Source organism: Crotalus tigris, unplaced genomic scaffold (assembly GCF_016545835.1).
Source record: "Crotalus tigris isolate CLP2741 ecotype Arizona unplaced genomic scaffold, ASM1654583v1 scf7180000018044.196413, whole genome shotgun sequence".
NCBI lineage: Eukaryota > Metazoa > Chordata > Lepidosauria > Squamata > Viperidae > Crotalus > Crotalus tigris.
The window spans coordinates 55,564-76,025 of record NW_024096793.1 but is presented as its reverse complement, the minus strand read 5'-3'; the positions used below and the strand labels follow the sequence as shown (position 1 = coordinate 76,025).

Here is a 20,462-nt window from a genome sequence, read left to right as displayed (position 1 = left end):
GCACTCTTTATTCCTCTAGAATTATTCATATTAACAATGGTTACTTTACACAGAGTTGCTGTGGAACACATCCTTTCAAGTAAATATCTTTAAAGTAACCATAGTTTGGATGTTTGTCCAGCCTGATTATCCTACCAAGTTGCTGAAGGTGCAACAATTATAAAAGGTTCATACCACTGTAAGTTCTCTAGCAAATTTATATTTATCAGGTCATAAGAGGATGTTCATTTTGGAGACCAGAGAACTCTAACAGATTTATTCACGCAGCTTTTATCCTAAAACATTGGTTCCCTCTAAATAAATGACAACTATACACTTAATTGTCCTTGACTGCATTTGTTGATGCGCACTTCACTGTATGGAAAAGATTAGTCATCTTATCAAATGGGTCCGAGAAAGGAAAAGGAAACTGGCTGCTCTGTTGATGGGTAAAAAGCCCAGGAGTGAAGAAAAGGCAAAGATGTTTCCTTCCAAATGTGCAGATTGTATGGAAAATGAAACTGGAGGTCAGGGAGAGGCAGGCTGGAAAGAGGCACAGGGGCAAAGGCATTCAACATGATTCGGTGAGCCTGTTCCGTTCAGGTAAATTAGCTGCTATGTTAAGAAGCTGTTCCAACTTCCTATTGGTGATTGGGATGGGAATCTCATTAGAATGGCCTTTCTATAAGATTTTTTTTTTTTTGCACAATAAAAATCAGCAAGCTATAAATAATCCAAGACAAAGAGTAAGAGTACAACTTCTGCCTTTTTTTTTTTTCCAGGACATTTTTGTAGCTGTTTCCATTTCTGGTCTAAAGAAAGGAAACATGGAAAAAATATAATAAAATTAAATAAGAGTAACACTAGGTTTTTGTTAAGAGCTAAGGCTGTTTTCCAGACTACAGAAAATGTTTTAAGTTTTGGTGGTTCTCAAGGCTATCAGAGGAGATGCCCATTAATAAAGGCTGGAGGGAATAACCTAGAATATACTTTCTATAATATTTTATTTATTTATTAAATGTATAAATGCATCTTTGTCTGCAGTGAAGTTTCTAATCTAGCCATATTATGTTTGGGAGCCTGCTGCCAAAACTAGCTGAGGGATGTCTTCAGAGTTAAATGTCTAGAGTTCTGTAAACCTACTGCTAAACCTTGGTACAAAGCCCAACAGTATTTGCCATATAAAAGACATTTTATTAATCCAATACCGAACATATAAGAAACTAGCAAATTCTAAGAACTTCCAAAGTTTTCTACAAATGGTTAACAAACAAGTTGATTCATCGAAGAAATCAGTCAGGCTATAACATGGGCTATTGATTGATTAGGAAAATGTTCAGTTGTGATAGGCATGAAGGATACACTGCACACTGTAAGAAGAACAAGCAGTAGTATCTGAGATAAATACATAGGTTTCAGGTAGTCATGTTTCCTCCTAAATATAGCCCAGATTGCTGCTTACTGATTAACATGTGCTAATCATAATTCAATGGAGTTCTAACACCAAATTTTTCAGTAGTCTAGGAATGATGGGAGCTGCTGTCCAACAATATTTGGAATGCAAAATCTTGCCCACTTCTAAGTATAACATGAGCATGCTATGATAGGCATTCCCCAGATTATTTCTTGTCTAAGCAGCAAAAATAGATAAGATTGATTATTTTTAAGAACTATTTTAGACCATGTCCATTCTTGTACTTTCTCCCATACTACAGATTAAAAAGAGAGAGAGAGGGAGGGAGTGAGAGAGAGGGAGAGAGAGAGCGCTACAGAGTTTTGAAGCTGATGACATGGTTTGTCAACATGTCACAGACTACAGAAACAAGCAGCAATTAAACAATGCTGCAGCCTGGGATTTCCACTCCCACAGCTTCTCAACCATCATAATTAATTGCTGAGAATTCTAGGGACAGAAGTTTGCACATCTGGATGGCACCAAGATTGGGAAAAAATGAAATATTGTATGTCCTCAGATCACTAAATGGTAGCTTTTCGAAGAAAGATGTTGAAATTATCATTCCAATGAGCCATTTACAATTCTCAACTATAATTTATGACCTCACATATCCAGCCACTTGTGAGGGCTTATGAATATCAGAACATATGAAATAGATTATTTCTGAAGTACTGAAGCATATTTTTTCACTAAGATAAATAATCTATGATCTGTATTAAGAATGTGTTGTAGTCAGTGATGTTCTGAAACAGATTGATAGTAGAGTAGTAGCTATTCAAGGTTTCAGATAGTGAACTTTTCTGCTTTTATGTTCTACTTCTGTTGGGAGTAGAACATAACAACTATGGTTCTTCTTGATTACATCAATTTGCATCAGTTGGAAGACAGGATTAGACAGAAATCAATGTCTCACTTTTTAAAAACAGTTGCCTATAAGAGAGGTATTAGAATGTAGGATCTATTTTATTGTTTTCCCAACTTGCCAATTGTCTGTGGTTAGACTATGTACCACATGGGAAAGTTCCACTGTGTTGAAACCCACTCCCAATACCATATGTTTTCTTTTAAAAATTAAAGAATAAGAAATAATAACGAAAAGGTTTTGATACCATCGTTACTCTTATAAAAACCATATTATTAAAACAAAGCACAATGCAGCCAAAATGATTTGAAAAAAAATCCCATCTATTGACTCAACGACTTCCAGAAAAACTTTAAATAAAATATTCTGTGTTTAAAACATTGAGTGCCTCACTCAAACCACCAGTTTGATTTTAAGATAACAAGATTTTATTTGGCCAAAAATCTCTGAATATAGTCCTCAACTTACAATCACAATGGAGCCCAAAATGTCTGTCATTATGCAAAACAGTTATTAAGTGAGTTGCACCCCATTTTACAACCTTTATGCCATGGTTGTTAAATGAATCATTGAAGTTGTTAAGTGAATCATGAAGTTGTTAAGCAAATCTGGCTTCTCACATTGACTTTGCTTGTCAGAAACGTCAGAAGAAGGTTGCAAATGATAATCCCAGGATCCCAGGGCCCTGCAACCATTGTAAATACATGCCGGTTGCCAAGTACCCAAGCATTGGATCACATGACGGTGGAGATGCTGCAAAGGTTATAAGTGTGAAAACTGATCATAAATCACATTTTTCAGTGCTGTTGTAACTTTAAATGTTCATTAAATGAATGGCTGCAAGTCATTGTATACCTATATAGCCAAGAATTTCTTATTTCAAATTATATTATCTGAGCCTATATATTATAATTATTTGGAATTTAATCCAGGTTTTCCTAACTTTGTCCTTTTGTAAGCAGCACAGTGTCTTCAAGTCCCAAGTTGCGTGTGAAATCTCCAAATGAAATTTAAACAATAATGTTAAAAGGTAATATTTTTAACTTTAGAATAGGTCTGGGTCCAACAGAAAAATTAAGAGCTGGCAAATAAATGGGTTCCTTTATAATTCCTCTGCAGACAAGGAGAGACTTAAACTCATCCACAACTGCTCCAAATAGCTGTTCCTCGCAAGGAGATTACAAAACAATGGTCTCCAGTGGAGTTTGAGCTTTGGGAAATGAGGGAATAGCCATCTCACTCAAACCACAGTCAGCACCTTTAAAGGGACACTGAGTTTGCTTATTTCCCTTTCTAACATTTTTGGAAATTGTTTGTCTGCTGCTTTTCAGCTAGTAGGAATCATTGAATTGACAGGCTTTATTTACAGCACCTGGTGCATTTCCTTCAAACCTTAGTGAAAGAAATTTTAAACATAAATGTAAGAACTTTTTACATTAAGCAGCAAAAAGGGTGATTAGAATCATTTTGGAAAGTTACAAATAGACAAAGAGTCCAAATGCACCTGAAGTAAGATTTTGGAATTAATTATAAGATTCCCCCTCCCCATGGGAAAATGCTTTTTTTAAATTCTTTTTTAAAAAATGATAGGATGGGACTTTGAAGGTTGAATACTAGAAGGAACTAGCAGGAACTAAAAATTACAATTAAAGAAGAACACTTAAATTTGACTTACTAATGCAAAATGGAGCAAAATATTTTAACATTGGACATATTGAAGGATGTTTTTGAACAATGAACCCAGAAGGTAATTTTAAGAGTGTCTGTCTCTATAGACCAGGGGTAGTCAACCTTGGTTCTTTTATGACTCGTGGACTTCAACTCCCAGAATTCCTGAGCCAGCACAGCTGGCTCAGGAATGCTGGGAGTTGAAGTCCACGAGTCATAAAAGAGCCAAGGTTGACTACCCCTGCTATAGACAAACTGTGTTTAAAAGATGTCATGGACTGATTTGAAAGTGGATTTAAAAATGACAGTCTTTATATATTTCTTTTCTTTTTATTTCTTTTCTTATTTTTTTATTTCTTTTCTTATTTTTTTCTTTCTTTTCTATTTTATTCTATTTTTTCTTTCACGGACCTTCTATTTTTTCATTCTTTTATTTTTTTAGTTTGTATTAGTTTTTTTTTCATTGTGACTGCAATTTTTAATAAAATTATTATGTATAAAAATAAGAATGCAAAAATGTCTATGATAATCTTGTAGGATGTGGGCTATTTGGAACAAACAAATATATACATGTATAATGATTACTTGAAACACTCTAGCAGACCAGCAGGGGTCTGAAGGCCACAGTTTGGGAACTGCTCATTGTGTATCACTGCCAGACAAGGTATGTATCATTTCAGAAACATTTCAGACAACATTAAATATTCAGTGTAATAATATAAACCTTTTAAAATATATTGAGGTGTATGGGAAAATGTCAATTACATCAAAAGAGCAGATGCAAGTTGGCAATTTAAAACGTATCTCTTTTTAACATGGATCACACACATGTCGAAAGGGACAAGGCATCAGTTTTGTCAGTCACTGCCAGCATTTTGGTTTTGTTGACATATAAACACACACACACACACACACACACACACACACACACACACACACATCCATGGATATTTTAATCCTGATTATTAATCTGAGAATAATGTCACACAGAGTCATGTGATAGTGAGATTGGTGGCATAAAAATGTAAATACCAATGTTTTATAGGTGGCATTTGGATCCTCAAAAGCTGTCTTGTATATATCCTAAATTACAGCCCAAATGTTGGAGATGTGGAAGCTTAGATGCAACTTATTTTCATATTTGGTGGACTTGTAGAAATATAAAAGCTTTTTGGATTAAGATTTGGTGGAACATTCAAAAGATTTTTAAGAGAAAGATAAAGTTTACGCCACAATTATTTTTATTAGGTGTTATTGTAGATTTTGATGTTAAAGAAATTAATTTGATGTTGAATCTTATAACAGCTGCAAGATTACTGGTGGGGCAATATTGGAAGAAAGATTCAGTGCCTACTATGGAAGAATGGATACTTAAGGTTTCTAATTTAGCAGAAATGGCAAAAATTTCCGCTTATTTGAAGGATTATTCACAAGAAAGATAAATTTTGGTTTGGAGAAGATGGATAGATTATATCCAGAATAAATATGAGACTAAAAAGTATTATTTAGCTTATGAGTAAATTTTAGATTATTTTAGTAGTTTAATATGATTGAATTTATATTATTTTTAGTATTATTGTTTAATTATATTATTATTTTTGGTTTTTAACTTGTTAATATTTATTTTGAAAAGGTAATGTTAGTTAGATTATGATTGCTTATTTGTAACCCTGTAATCAGCTCTGGGAAGTGGGGGAGGAGGGGAGGGGGGGATTTGGGTTATATACTGTAAAAAATTTCTAAAACTTTTAATTAAAAAAAAAGTAAATACCCTATTTTTCTGTGTGTAAGATGCACCCTTGTATAAGATGCTCTGGCATGCGATTTCCAAGCTTACAGCAAACAAAGTCAGCACTGGGAACAACCGCCTCCGAGTGCTATAAATAGACGCCTCCCGGCCGGCCCCACCCCCATCCACCTAACCAGCATCCAGCGTGATGAGCATGCATAGTCAGTTCACAGCAGCAGCATTTTGACCCTGGTAAACAAACCGTTGTGAGCACCGGCATGACAGCAAGGCAAGAGAAGCAAAGGCAGGTTTTAAACTCCCCGCCGTTTCTCTGCACCGATCAGCATACAGGTATAAGGGAGAGAAAGGACTATCGCTGCCATCCATGCTGCTGGTTCCATCCGCTGCCTCCGGATGCTGCCATCTGATGATCTTACCCCCGCCTCCTCCCGTTAGTCGCAAGCCCACAGGGGCTTGATACCTGCACCAGGCGGCATGGCAGTGGCATGTAAAGAACCCACACAGGCATGCCCTGGGATGCGGAGGTTACCATTATTTTTTCGTGTATAAGACGGTGCACTTGTATAAGACACACCTGATTTTTGAACAGGGTGTTTGCAGGGAAAAAAATAACGTCTTATACATGGAAAAATACGGTAATGAATAAATAAGTATATAAATAATAAATAAATACATATATACATAAGAATGGAATGGAGTGGAGTGGAATATTGGGAAATAAGTGTAGCCAACAACACTTTGTTGAGTAGGTCTCTGAATCTAAGATTCTTAGGGCTACAGTTTGGTCCTCCTTTTCATCCCAATCACTGTCTTATTTAGGTTATCGAAGAAAGATCTATCAGGAACAATGAGTTGTACCAGTACCTTGAATTACAGGATTGTGGTACCTTCTTAACTATAAAGCCTCTAATACTTTCCCAGATCCAAAGAAAGCAGTGTGTGCTATACAATCATTGACCAGCACTCTAACCAGTTAAAATTTAAAATTTAGTGGTGTTGTGTGTAACTTTAAATATTGTAACGTGATTAGCAAACATACATAGCTACAGTTTTGTGAAGCAGCCTCGGTTGGGATCCTAGCAACAACTACCCTTTTCTAAAAAACAGAGACTAAAATAATATACACATTTAAAAAATTAAAATAGCTTATTTAACTATATATTGACCCTTTAACACTTTCTTTGTCCTTTTTTCTTTTCTTTTTAATAATAACAATAATAATAAAGTTGGAAGGGACCTTGGAGGTCATCGAGTCCAACCCCCTGCTCAGGCAGGAACCCTACACCATTTCAAACAAATCGCTGTCCATTCTCTTCTTAAAAACTTCCAGTGTTGGAGCATTTACTGCTTCTGGAGGCAGGTTGTTCCATTGGTTAATTGTTCTAACTGTCAGGAAGTTTCTCCTTAGTTCTAAGTTGCTTCTCTCCTTGATCAGTTTCCATCCATTGCTTCTCATCCTACTTTCAGGGGCCTTGGAGAATAGCTTGACTCCCTCTTCTCTGTGGCAACCCCTGAGATATTGGAACACTGCTATCATGTCCCCCCTTGTCCTTCTCTTCATTAAACTAGACCAGTGTTTCCCAAACTTGACAATTTTAAGGCATGTGGACTTCAACTCCCAGAATTCCACAGCCAGCAACGCTGGCTGTGGAATTCTGGGAGTTGAAGTCCTCATGCCTTAAAATTGTCAAGTTTGGGAAACACTGAACTAGACATACCCAATTCTAGCAACCGTTCCTTGTATGTTTTAGCCTCCAGTCCCCTAATCATCTTTGTTGCTCTTCTCTGTACTCTTTCTAGAGTCTCAGCATCTTTTTTACATCGTGGTGACCAAAACTGGATGCAGTATTCCAAGTGTGGCCTTACTAAGGCATTGTAAAGTGGCATTAATACTTCACGTGATCTTGATTCTATCCCTCTGTTAATGCAGCCCAGCACTGTATTGGGTTTTTTGGTAGCTGCAGCACACTGCTGGCTCATATTTAAGTGATTGTCCACTAGGACACTGAGATCCCTCTCACAGTTACTACTATTGAGCAAGGTACCCCCTATAGCAGTGGTTCTCAACCTTTTTAATGCTGTGACCCCCAACCGGTTGTAAGTCGAGGACTACTCAACCAGTTGTAAGTCGAGGACTACTCAACTGGTGCAGCACCGTTTGCAGAATGGGACTTTTGGCGGGCTCAGCAGGGCAGAGACAGCCTGGACAATTCCTATTGGCTTTTGAAAGTCAATAGAATTAGACTCTATTCAAGAGAGTCTATTCTATTGGCTTTCAAAAGCCAATAGAATAAAAGGGAGTAGCACAGCTAAGGAAAGGGGGAATAAAATGGCGGACTGTGTTGTTTGGCGACCCCCATGAAATGGTCATTTGACCCCAAATGGGGTCCCGACCCACAGGTGGAGAGCCACTGTCCTATACTATACCTGTACATTTAGGTTTTCTTGCCTAAATGTAGAACCTTACTTTTTTCACCATTGAATTTCATTTTGTTAGATAGCACCCAGTGTTCAAGTCTGTCCAGGTCCTTCTGTATCTTAAGCCTGTCTTCTGGAGTGTTGGCTATTCCTGCCAGCTTGGTGTCATCCGCAAATTTGATGAATTCCCCATCTATCCCCTTGCTTTCTTTGTTCCTTATAGGATTTCTGAAGCTCAAATCAAATTCCAGATTGACAGGAGAAGGCTTTGTACATTTCCAACATCCTATGGGCTATCCCCTGTACACTGTACTTCAATATCTCATTGTTGTCTTCTTCAACCCTCTTTTCTTCATAATCTACTCCACATCAGCTCTCACAGCTTTGAATGGCAGTGCCAATACTAGCTTCCTTAACTCTAGCAGAGACCCAATGCTGCATATACAGTAGTTCTGAGGCCTACTTAAAATAATAGTCCTGCTTTTTAACCATTAAAAATAAGGATATTTAGTTTTAAAATCAGATTGTTTCTCTCCACTTTGTCTGCTTTTATTGACACAGCTTAATCAGCTCCTCTTATCTTCAACACATTATCTGAGAAACCTCACTAGTTCATTGAGTTGTTTTCCTATGCACAGAGAAGAACCCATTTCATGGTTGGTTATAACATGAAACATTTTCCGAATTGAAAAAGGAGGCTCAAATGGAGAGCTTCAAACTGATGAAATGCCAAAATCAGTTTAGAACATCAGCTACGCTTTCACAAGAGTCAGGTATCCTCCCCCCCCCCCCCCCGCTCTTCTGAACTCCCCATCCAGCCATAGCAGAAGCTTGCCAAACATTGAGTTTAGAGATGTAACTTTCCATGTGTTGTAACAGGACTCCAGGGGAAACTTTGGGTGTCAGCAAATTCATGCCCATCTCTGTGTCATTAAGCAAAACTGTTCTATAGGTATAGATCAAGTTCTATCTGTCCAGAAAACACGAGAATGTGTCAAGTATATATATTTTTATTTTTATTTTGTATTTTGTACAGACATTTCCATATGACCAAAGGAAAGTATTGCAATAAAAGCAAAATGATTTTTCTCCTTGTTATGTCTTTTATTTCACCTTCTCTGTGTTTATGAATCTGCACGCACATTTATAATAAATATTCATCTGAGAATGAAAAGGCACTGCAAAATGAGAGGCATATGCAATATAGTTGATAAATAAGTAAATAAAAGAAAATTGAATTTTCCAATGCACTTAACAAAATAACAGAGTTGTAAGAAAAAGAAAAAATGAGACTTTTCATCTATACCCCACCTCATTCCCCCCTCCACAATTATTTTGGAAGGCTCCCCAACCCCCCCTCCCAGAATACCTATTTAGAAGACACAGAAAGCTGTAGTGGGAAAGGGAAACAACCAAACTATCCTAAGAAATGGCAGAATACTAAAAAGTAGTATACCCAATTCAATATTTCATCTCCAATTACATCAAAATCACGGCCAAAGAGAAGATAGAATCAGATAGACAGTGAACAGCTACAACATCTGTAGGATCAGCTTGAAAAATCCTTGCTGTATTTAATTAAAGTTCAGGTAAGAATAAAGCACAACCTGTCCTGCAGAGAGGCAGCAGAACCTGGCTTGAATGGGATTTTGGGCCATTCATTTACTTTGCTTCAAGCTGAATAATGAAAGAGGTTAATAGTGTGATATAGCAGGGGTCCCCAACCCCTGGTCCGTAGACCAGTATCAAGCATTCTCCGGTCTGCGAAAAAACCTCTCTCCACAGAACAGGTCCCTGGTGCCCAAAAGGCTGAAGACCTCTGTGATACAGTACCTGAGCAAGGGTCATGGAATTCTGGATTTTAGTTTTGTTCAGTCAGTAATCCTTGAGAAACGTAGATTCTATAAGTCAGCCTCGCAACTTCTCCTAAGAATAATTACGTTGCTCGGGGAGATTATCCCACAGAAGAAGAGTAGGATATCAAATTGAGAAAATCATAGAGCTCAGAAAGAAAGAAAAAGCCTTGAGAATTTTAATGAATTCTTTCCCCACCTCTACCGTTACCAAGCTTATTCTAAAACTGATAGCTGCAAATGATACATCGAAAGACAAGGACACATCATTCTTCCTTTTGATTATGGGCAGAGGGAAGTATGATTTTTAAAAGGCATATGACTCATACAGACTTGCAAATTTCTATAAGGAACACAGTTAAGTCAATTTGTCAGTATTAAAGTCTATGAAATTTTGCACAATTGGAGAAATTAGAACAAACGGTATAATCTTTACAGAAGCATTTGCATAATGGTATGTGGGAATGAATATGGGAGACAGGACAATGGGACTCAACCGAAGGAACAGCTTATCCCGCAATAGGAATGTGGAGTCATCCTAGTTTTTGGGCCATGAAGAGGAATTGATTTAATAAACCATGCCTCTCTCAATCTGCCTTTCTTCTTTATGTACCACAGTATCCGGTAAGAAAGAAAAAGAATATTTAAAGTAACAGTCAACTGTAGTTAAAGTTTTACCTTAAGATCACGATATGTTCCAAATCCAATCACAATTGTTTCTAACTTTTCATAAAACTGGAAAAATTGGATTTACACACTGTGTAAATCATAATTGTGTTAATCAAAGTGTGCCTAGGAAGCCACTTCATACATCCTACTAACCACGTTTATTAATCACAATAGCTGAGTTTATAATACAAGTTGAAGCCCAAACCAATTCTACCATGGTATAATTAAGGACAATGTCTGGATCTAATATATAACATCCTGAGCTGAGAAGAGAGATGCTCAGCATTTGCATATTTCTTCTCTTACCAGAGATGTGGATGTGTGGATGGGGCTATTTTTATTTAGCACTTTTTTTTAGCAGCACTTAAGCAACAATATATAAGCAATATTAATAACTATACAGTTGTTAGTGATTTTGAAATATACCTGAAAATGAACAGAAAATAGTTTTAAAAATTTGCCTGGCCACATTTTTAAATGCCAGCCAGAATGACTAATTCTGTACCTTTGGTGCAGAGGAAATGGAACAAAATAAAAGTGGAACAGGATGGACTTACAGAGGAAAGAAAGGAAACAGGAATATTTTATGTAGCCCGAGTTTACAACTTTTGGATGTGCCCACTGATTAATTATATTCACTGCATCCTTCCAGTTCAGGGACTGGCTGGTTAGAAATTCTAATAATTATGCAATATCGGTGTACCATAAATTGCCAAGCCATTTCACAATTTTTAAACTACCATAGATGACAGCAGCACTTGGTTGTATTCAAAATTTGATCATATGCTACATGAATTCTTTTTTTAAAAAATGTACTGAAAGTTTTACAAAGAACATAAAAACTAAGACAAACTAATAAAAGGCAGAAGAGAGAGAAAATAAAAAGAAAGACAAAAGACAAAAATGCAGAAACAAAGAAAAAGAGATAGGAAGCAGAAGCATCCAATTTCCTTTGCAGCAAATATAAGTAGAATTCAAAGTTATCTTATTCTATGATTACAGCTCAGTCTTTCTATTAGCAAAATCACAAATGAAAGATATACTGCTTAGGTTCTGTCTGACTTTTATTCCTAGGAAATGAAAAAATGTGAATTATACTAACAGACAGAATTCATGCATCGTGAGGGATATAGCCTGTCCTTGAATTTGTTTCCTCCCAATTAAAGGGAGATTTTTTTTCCAAATAAATGTGTATCTAGTCATTCAGACTAATGCAGAGGTCCCCAGCCTTTTGGGCACAAGAGACTGGTTACGTGGAGAGAGGTTTTTCTGTGGACCGGAGGGTGCGTGCTTTTGTGTGCTGCCTGCATCCCATGGATGGGGCTTTGCTTATTTGTGAGGACCGGTTGGTGGCATGCTGCGGCCTGGTACTGGTCCATGGACCAGGGGTTGGGGACCCTTGGCCTAATGGACCAAACTCTCCAATTTATTTGGACTAGATATGATAACTTCAATTTGTATGATTACTTTCATACAAACTGTATGTAGACTTTGTTTATAAGAATATGCTTACTTTTCTCTTCTAATAAACAGTAGTATTTATGATCCCTTTCACTTTAGGCACAATTCAGCTATTATGTCTACACAATGACTTTCCTTTGACATATCTAGACAGCCACTTCACATAACAACTAAAATTCAAGGTAGAAAACCTACTTCTATTAACTAACATTATAGATTAGTTCATCACTGAGCCCCCCCCCCCCAAGAGTTTCCACACATATACATCCGCACTCATTTACTGAAAGCAAATAGATACAGTATACCCTTAAAAAAAACTTGATTGCTCCAGTTACACATTTTACCATACGTGGTGGTCCTATACAGTAAGTGTGATAAATCATATTGGATAAATATAATAATGACAATGCAGAAAATATTTAAAATGCAAAAACTAATGGAACCTGAAGTCTTTCCTCTAGGTATTGTGCATAAACTGACAGAAAAACAGTTTGGGACGTTATTTCTTTACATGGTCACTGCTGCAAGGACTGTTTATTCTAAGTATTGGCTAGAAAAAGGGACGCTGATGGTTGAAGAATGGATTATAAAATTGACTGAACTGTCAGAGATAGCAAAATTAACCACATTGATTAGAGACAATGAATTAGATAGGTTTATAAGAGATTGGATGCTGACTCTGGGCTTTCTCTGTTAAATACAGTAACAGATGGTTAACAGAGGTTTTTGAAGATTAGTCTTATTTTTGGGGTGAACAGATGGTGGGTTGACTTCACTGATAGATTTCCACTTCAGTGACACCTTTCTATGCAACATAGTATTTTTATTAAGTATAGATGGGAAAGTTTATAATTACCTGTAGATAGACCTGTTTGTTATATAAGGAAAAAAAATGTACTAGATATTTCCAATATATTTTTCAGCATTTAATCAGGGTGGACATTTTATATTTAACATCAGTGTTAACTATTATATTTGTCATTTGTTAGTTTTTTGTGCACATATTTTTTGTTTTTGTTTTTTCTGTTTTTTTAATTTTAACTTTGGAAATAAATAAAACAATTTTTTTTAAAAAAAAAAACTTGATTGTATATGCCATTAAACTTACAAATCCTGTTGCTGGAATTGGGTATGTCCAGTTTAATGAAAAAAAAGACTAGGAGTGACATGATAGCAATGTTCCAATATCTCAGGGGCTGCCACAAAGAAGAGGGAATCAAGCTATTCTCCAAGGCGCCTGAAGGCAGGACGAGAAGCAACGGATGGAAACCAATCAAGGAGAGAAGCAACCTAGAACTAAGGAGAAATTTCTTGACAGTTAGAACAATTAATCAGTGGAACAATCTGCCTCCAGAAGCTGTGAATGCTCCAATATTGGAAGTTTTTAAGAAGAGACAATCATTTGTCTGAAATGGTATAGCATTTCTTGCCTGGGCAGGGGGTTGCACTGGAGAACCTCCAAGGTCCCTTCCAAATTTATTATTATTATTATTATTATTGTTTTTGTTGTTGTTGTTACAGGCTGACATTTCATTTTGTATTATCAGTAGATTGCCTTGGAAGACTCTGTAGAGTCACTATCACTATCATCATCATCATCATCATTATTATTATTATCCCATAATGCACAACTATTTATTTACTGGCAAGGCCTTTGCTTTCTACTGACAATTGATATTCTCATGACCATCTGAATACTCCTCTGCAGCTGATGCATGTCAGCAATAGCATTCTTATAAAGGGGCATTCTATTAAAGCTTTGTTTTATAAGGCAAACAAAGATCTAAATCAGTCTTAATCCATTGGTCAGACCCATCCACAATTCAGTCATCACGCATTGAAGGTAACTGTAATCCGTGTACCCGATTTGGATGCCAACCAATTTGAGTAGATGAATACAAACTGTAATTGTGCCTAATTTATTTTAATTTAAGCTGTAGCCAATATAACTTTTGCCTACAAGAAACAACCCCAGAAACCACAAAGTTGATAAAGCCAATAGGGAACAGAGAAAGAAGGAAAAGCTGGCAATAAAAATGTTTCTAAAAGAGAGGGTTATATAGTAAGATGTATTTTTTCAATAAATGTTCAAAAACATTGAAGTTGCTAAAATGCAGTCCCCAGAGTGACACCTGCTGGAATCTATAAATAAAAAGAGTAAGAGATGTGAATTTTCATTCATAGGATCTCAAAGTAAGCAAAAAGCAGTTAGCTCAGCAATATTCTCTACTCATTAGAGAAGTTTTCTTTGGAATTTTTTTAAAAAATATTTTAATTAGTTGACTATAGATTCCAATAGTTGCCCCCAGAGCCAATTGAAATCAAAGAGGTAGAAATTCCAAGGATTTTCTCCTATTAACTTCAATGAATGTTTATTGGATACAGACTGAATCCAATCCATTATTATTCTATGAAAAGTAGATGGAAATAAAAACTTAAACATGAAGGGAAGTTTAGTTTGCTGTTGAGAATAAATGGATGTGTGTGTGTGTGTGTGTGTGTGTGCGCGTGCTTATGTAACATACTATATGTCTATATAAAAGGTCCCCAGGGAAGGCTCCATGTAACTTTCTGTATACTGTAACATATAAAACAAAGGAATTTAGCAGGCATAATCTATATACTTCATCTTAACCAGATAATGAGGACCTGACTCTATCCTTCTATATGGTCTCTAGCTCCTTATTATATAACAGACTAAACATAGTGTTAACTATTTGCTTAACTTCTTTCTCCCTCAAAAGCTTCAATAAACAAATGATTTAATCCAGTCTACTTCCATTAATAATAATCTGATGGCTCCAAAGAAAACTATTCCAGGATGACATTTCCAGTAACTAATTTGTAAGTCAAAAATTGTTTGATTTCAAAACTTTGTTTGACAAGGCTAGGACTAGCAGCAGCAGCAGCAGTATTCCTATTAGATGTATTCACATCTTTCCATTCACAATATTTGCAGTTATTTAATATATACATTTCTTTAAAATCAAATTTGTTGTGTTCTGAATTTTACAAAATTATGATAATTTCTTTCTTATTCTTAAAATTTAATAGTTTGAGCCAGATCTGTGAGTTTTATATTACAAAGAAAAATATATATCTTTAGATGTATGTATGCCTGTATGTATATATCATAGTATATTTAAGTGAAAGCAATAAGATAATGTAGTAAATATAGTATCCTATGAAATCTTTTGCACTCTATATGCCCTCATAAAATTACTTGTGCATTATATAATTAAACTACCACTTTTCTTTAGAGAAACATTCAGAAACAAATTTTCTGGATTTCTATTTCAGCACATCCAATCAATATTTACTGAATGCATAAAAGACAGGTATGTATATCTGAATCCTTATGAAACATTCCAGTGAAAGGCCAACTTACATAGAAAGATTTAGTCCACAGGTGAAAATATTTTCACTTACATAAATTTATTTCTCTTTTTATAATCATTCCAATAAGGTTGCTTATCTTATATTAAAATCAATACACAACTTGGCAACTTGTGTCAGAATAATCAAGAGCATGACTCCTTTATGAAGGAAGAGTTCTGGTGGTCATCCATGTGGTCAAATTATTTTTATTTTTTGACAATCTTTCCCAAAATTTATTCTGCAATTATATCTCTCTCTGATTTACAAAGAGACAAAATAGCATAAAATATATGTTTCAACATGGTCAAAAAAGAATAGTACATACACAGAAATTTATATTATAAAGCAGCAGCAACAATCTATGGATAGAGATCATTTCCAATTGTAAATCATTTTATTTAAAAAGCAAATCGTTCTGGTAGTTTTCCAACACATGTCTCATAGAAAGAAAAATATATTATTTGTAAAATCAATCATTTGAAGGGAGAACTTTCAGCAGTTCAAAATAAATAGAAAAAATCCGCACCCATACACTGCTGTGCCATTGAGGGGGGAGGGGTTTGCTAAACTAGGATATGATATGGAGTGGGCTAAATCCAGGAATTTTTTTTCCTCCAAAGTAATATATACAACTGCATATGTACAGTATATCCACATCTAAAATGAACATCAATACATGGTTGAGAATCAAGTGAGGAAGACTGCAACTAGACAATACATGCCAAAAGTTTTTAGAGAGTTGAAATATGGTATAAATGTCAGGCATTATTTAATTTAGAAGTCAAGTGCTGTCAGCTCCAAACTATTGCTTGTTTTAAGTATTTAACTTTGCTTTCTAACAACCCTATTTTTCTAGGTTGAAAATTAAAATAATTAAATTAAAACCATACATTTATAAACACTATAAATTTATGCTGTTAAACACAAAGAGCTTATACGTTTTCATAGGATGGTATTTTTGAGGTGATCAGACAGATATATTCAGATATCTGGATGTACAGTTGTTTATAATAGACAAGGTAGCTTCCCCACTTACTTCTCTCCCCCATTCCATGCCCATATTTATGGTTTTGTCTAGATGAATAGGGATGATTTGCATTTAAGATGTCAGTAAATTATATTACGCATACTGCATGCAAAACTAAAAGTACATTTCACTGACAATTGCTGAAATCACATGGAACAGTGAATAACAATAATTATGTGTCAACTACAAATTATGGCATAAATTTAAGATCTACAGAACAACAGCCAACCAACCTCCCCCCCCCAATTCTTCTTTATACAAAGACAGGGACCAGTATTTTTTTCCAAAATGGCTGAGGAACTCAAAGAAACAACTACAAATTGAGTATTTTATTTACTTCTAAAAAATGGTTTTAAAATGTAACTAGCTTAGATACAGCATCCATTCCAATTTAGGCCAAAAGTCCATTCACATCTAGTGAATAGATCCAGTTCTATTAAATATGATCTGCAATAGATCTACTATTTTATTTTTATAGACTTAATTGAATCTTGTGCCAGCAAAACAATTCTTGTTTTTCCGTATAAAATTACATTTACTTAAAAGGTGCAAATCTTAAACCATTTTTTAACCTGATGCCCTCCGGACAGAATTGGGAGTACAAGTACCACAATATTCAGAATTCTACATCTGACATATATGGAATGGACCAGGAATTACGTAAGGCAATCTTAAATCGTATTTGTTTAATTTCACTGCTGTTATAGTCAGATTTCTCTTAAGAGTCTGTATGTCCTATATGCAAAAGCCAGTCTCTTTAAAGCACAAAATTAAACCTCTTATTTATATAGTGTTCCTTGAAATACCTCCCACTGATTTCCAGATTTCCAAAATAAAGCAGAGCTGTGGTCAAAAGCTCTTAAGAATGCTTTCAAAAGGACAGAATAAAACATAAGTGTTTTCTTGGGTCACATCCCACAACCACAGAAATCAGGAGCTACATTCAGATTTATTGCAATTTTGACATTTTCTTTCAGCAACCAGTATTCATATTTTGAGCATGTTCGCTCTGGACAGTTCATCGCTTTTGCACTTTCTTCTTTTGTACACTGAAAATAAAGCACCCCAAAGCTGAATTTCATGGTGCTAGAATTCAATGTGGATGGGTGGATGGATGGATGGATAGACAGACAGACAGACAGACAAAAGAACATTCTGGATCAACCTATTATGTCATACCCATTCATATTTTCATAACTGCCAAGTTTTAAAACCAAAAAGACAAGAAAAAGACAACATTTATCAAACTCAAACTCAGAGAAGGCTTAAATGGTGAACTATCAACCACATTCCACCAACTTCACAATATTAATCATACTTACTCAAAAACAGATTCAGTGTGAAATTTGCAGTAAATTTAAAGAATTTAGTATTAAACTACATAGCTTAAAAGTTTAATAGTTTATACATATCTAAACCCCCTAGTGGCCTCAACCATCAGAGAGCTAACCACCAGATGACCACTACGGAATATAAATCCTTCCATTCCCCACCAAGCTTGGATGATTGAGAATCACCATAGACATACATTTAAAATTACCATCTTCATCATATTCCTCTGAAATCAATGGACAGTTTTACTTCAAAGCATTAAAACCGCATCATCTGGCAAAACCAAATCAACCCGCAGGTTCCTGTTAAAAACATAAAATCAGGCAATAAAACAATTTGCCAAGCATTTATGTTTCCCACAGCTCATCCTCAGGGAGCATTTTAATAACATTCAGGGATAAGTAACATGTCTTGTGGCTAAAACCTAGGTCGGCTACTTTAATTAGTTAATTGAGAAGCCAGAGAATTAATTAAGCCCTGCTCTTTGAGGAATATTTTTTTAAAAAACGGTTCCAAATAAAATAAAGCCATTGACTATACCCAATGTTAGACTGTATTATTCATGAGCTTCTATTTGCCTCTCACTGCACACCCGACGTTCGTTTACTCCAGAAATAAATCTCCTGCAACTATAGCAGAGAGGTGTTTCTCACACGAGTATACAACCGCGCTGTCTTGAGAAGTAGCGTTCTCCAAACACCAAAGCGTTTACTTCTGATTCGTCCGACCTCAGAAGAAGCTGTTAAAGTTAAATGCCCCATTTTACATTTTGCCCTCTGTGTGCCCTACGCGCGCGCACGCACACACATTCACACCAACAAAAACTTCCCATCTCCCTTGGGACTGAGAGGCGAAGCAACCAGCCGCGCTGCTGAAACTCTCGTGCCGAGATGAATCCCCTGAAAGGCTGGAGGACTGGGGGGGGGGGGGGAGAGAGAGAGGAGGTCGCTACAGAAGACCGCACAGCTTGCTCCTTCTCCCGTCCGCTTTTCTTATTTTTAGAAAGAGATGCTTACAGAACGTGGGCCAGGATTCCATGCAGAAGATCGTTTCTTTCTCACGTTTCCAAATTCGCTGGGTTTATACTCCAGACGCCCGGAGTTAAAACTCGATTCGCGCCCCTTTCTCCCGATTTCGCAGGCAGCTAAAGCACGGGCACGCGTGGGTCAAAGGAAACGCAACTCCTGGCTGACTGAAGAAGCTAGCTTTGGACCGGGTTTTTTTTTTAACCCGCACACCGGAGAGCGCCCGTTTGTATTTGCAGGCAATTCATTACTGAGCAGCGCTGGGGAAAAGGGGGCGCTCCTCCGCCTCCCCCCCCTCCAATCTCTTTCTTTCAAAGCGAATTGGATGGTCCGAGAAATTTCCTCCCCGGCTTTTTATGAATCTTATTCCCCACAAGCAAGAAGGACTGTATATCTCTCTTTCCGTCTCTCCTATAATGTTTCACCCCTCTTTCCTCCTCCCCCCCCCCGCTTTTATTTTACTCACCGCAAGCTGTTCCTTCCTGTGCTTAATAGCAGGAATCAAATGGGAGTTGGCTTGTCCCGGTTTTGCAAGAAAGAATCCCCCACCACAACCACCACCACCACCACCCCCCAAAAAAGTTTTAAAAAAAGATTTAAAAAAAGTAATAAAACCGAGAGAGGAGCGGAAACGGTTAAAAAAGAAGTGCCGCGATTCCGCCGGCTGCTCCTACAGGGTCTAGGTACAATCCAATCAGCGGAGGTCTTCGAGGGAGCCCGCGCGCGGCCACTGAGGCGGACGACGGCTGGCTCTGCAGCCCGGAGCGCTCAGAAGCCTTGTGAGGTTTGTAACTTATCGGCAGCCAAAGGGGAAACATCCCCGCTTCCTGTTGCATCAGGAGGAGACCCCGCCCGTGTCGAGTATTGCATTTCTTTCTTTCTCAAATAGCGCGCGCGCGCACGGGCCGGGCGAGCTTCGCGCTCCTTTCCCAAAGGCAAAAAAAAAAAAAAAAAAAAAGCCACGCGGTTCTTGCTGCCTGGGCTCGGAGCCTGCTCGCCCGCCCTTTTTTTCACCTTGGAGAAAGGCATCCTCCCGCATGCTTTGGAGTCCGACTTCCATTAACCCTTGCCTGGTGGCCCTGTCAGTAGAGGTTGAGGAGAGTCGAAGTGGCAAGCAGCTGGTTTGCAGGGCGCTTGGAACGAGGCCCACAAAGTAGATCGCTTGAAGGTCGAGATCCCAAAGGTGCTTTTTCAGGAAGCAACTGGACTTTCTTCTTTTTCTTTGAAAGCATTTTGCATCTCAACCAACCAGCTCTGAGTGGATGGTGGGGAATGGAAGGATTTATATTCCTTGCACACAGCTGGTCATTTGCACTCTTTTAGAGAGCTGTTGGGGCCATTTGGAGGTTTACCTGTGTCCTCAGGGTCATCCAAGTAGTGCAAAGGTGTGTGGAGACTTCTTGGCTGCAGGATGTTTTTTGCCCTGTGTCCCTCCACTGTTGAAGACAAGCATAGGCTGTTGGGGCCGAGTGTGTGTTGTCTGCATCTCAAACTGAAGCGCAAATGGTTCCTATAGTTTGCAGTATTTTCTGGAAATCGGTTCATACTCCCACACCATTCGAAGGGTGTTCATCCCAAAATGGA

General features: G+C 37.1%; 1 protein-coding gene across 6 annotated transcripts in view; it reads right to left on the bottom strand.

Annotated features, from left to right (window-relative positions):
* Positions 1–19,939, bottom strand: part of CALCRL (calcitonin receptor like receptor) — a 91,756-nt gene extending 71,817 nt beyond the window's left edge. For 2 of the 6 annotated variants that reach the window (XM_039347010.1, XM_039347006.1), the window contains exon 1: positions 19,345–19,939. The gene's annotated coding sequence lies outside the window, so the exon portion shown is untranslated. Of the gene's footprint in view, positions 1–18,049; positions 18,156–18,393; positions 18,583–18,869; positions 19,245–19,344 lie in introns of those variants that run through there. The other 4 variants (XM_039347011.1, XM_039347007.1, XM_039347008.1 and 1 more) reach the window with 3 other exon arrangements.
* Between the last annotated feature and the right edge of the window lie 523 nt (positions 19,940–20,462).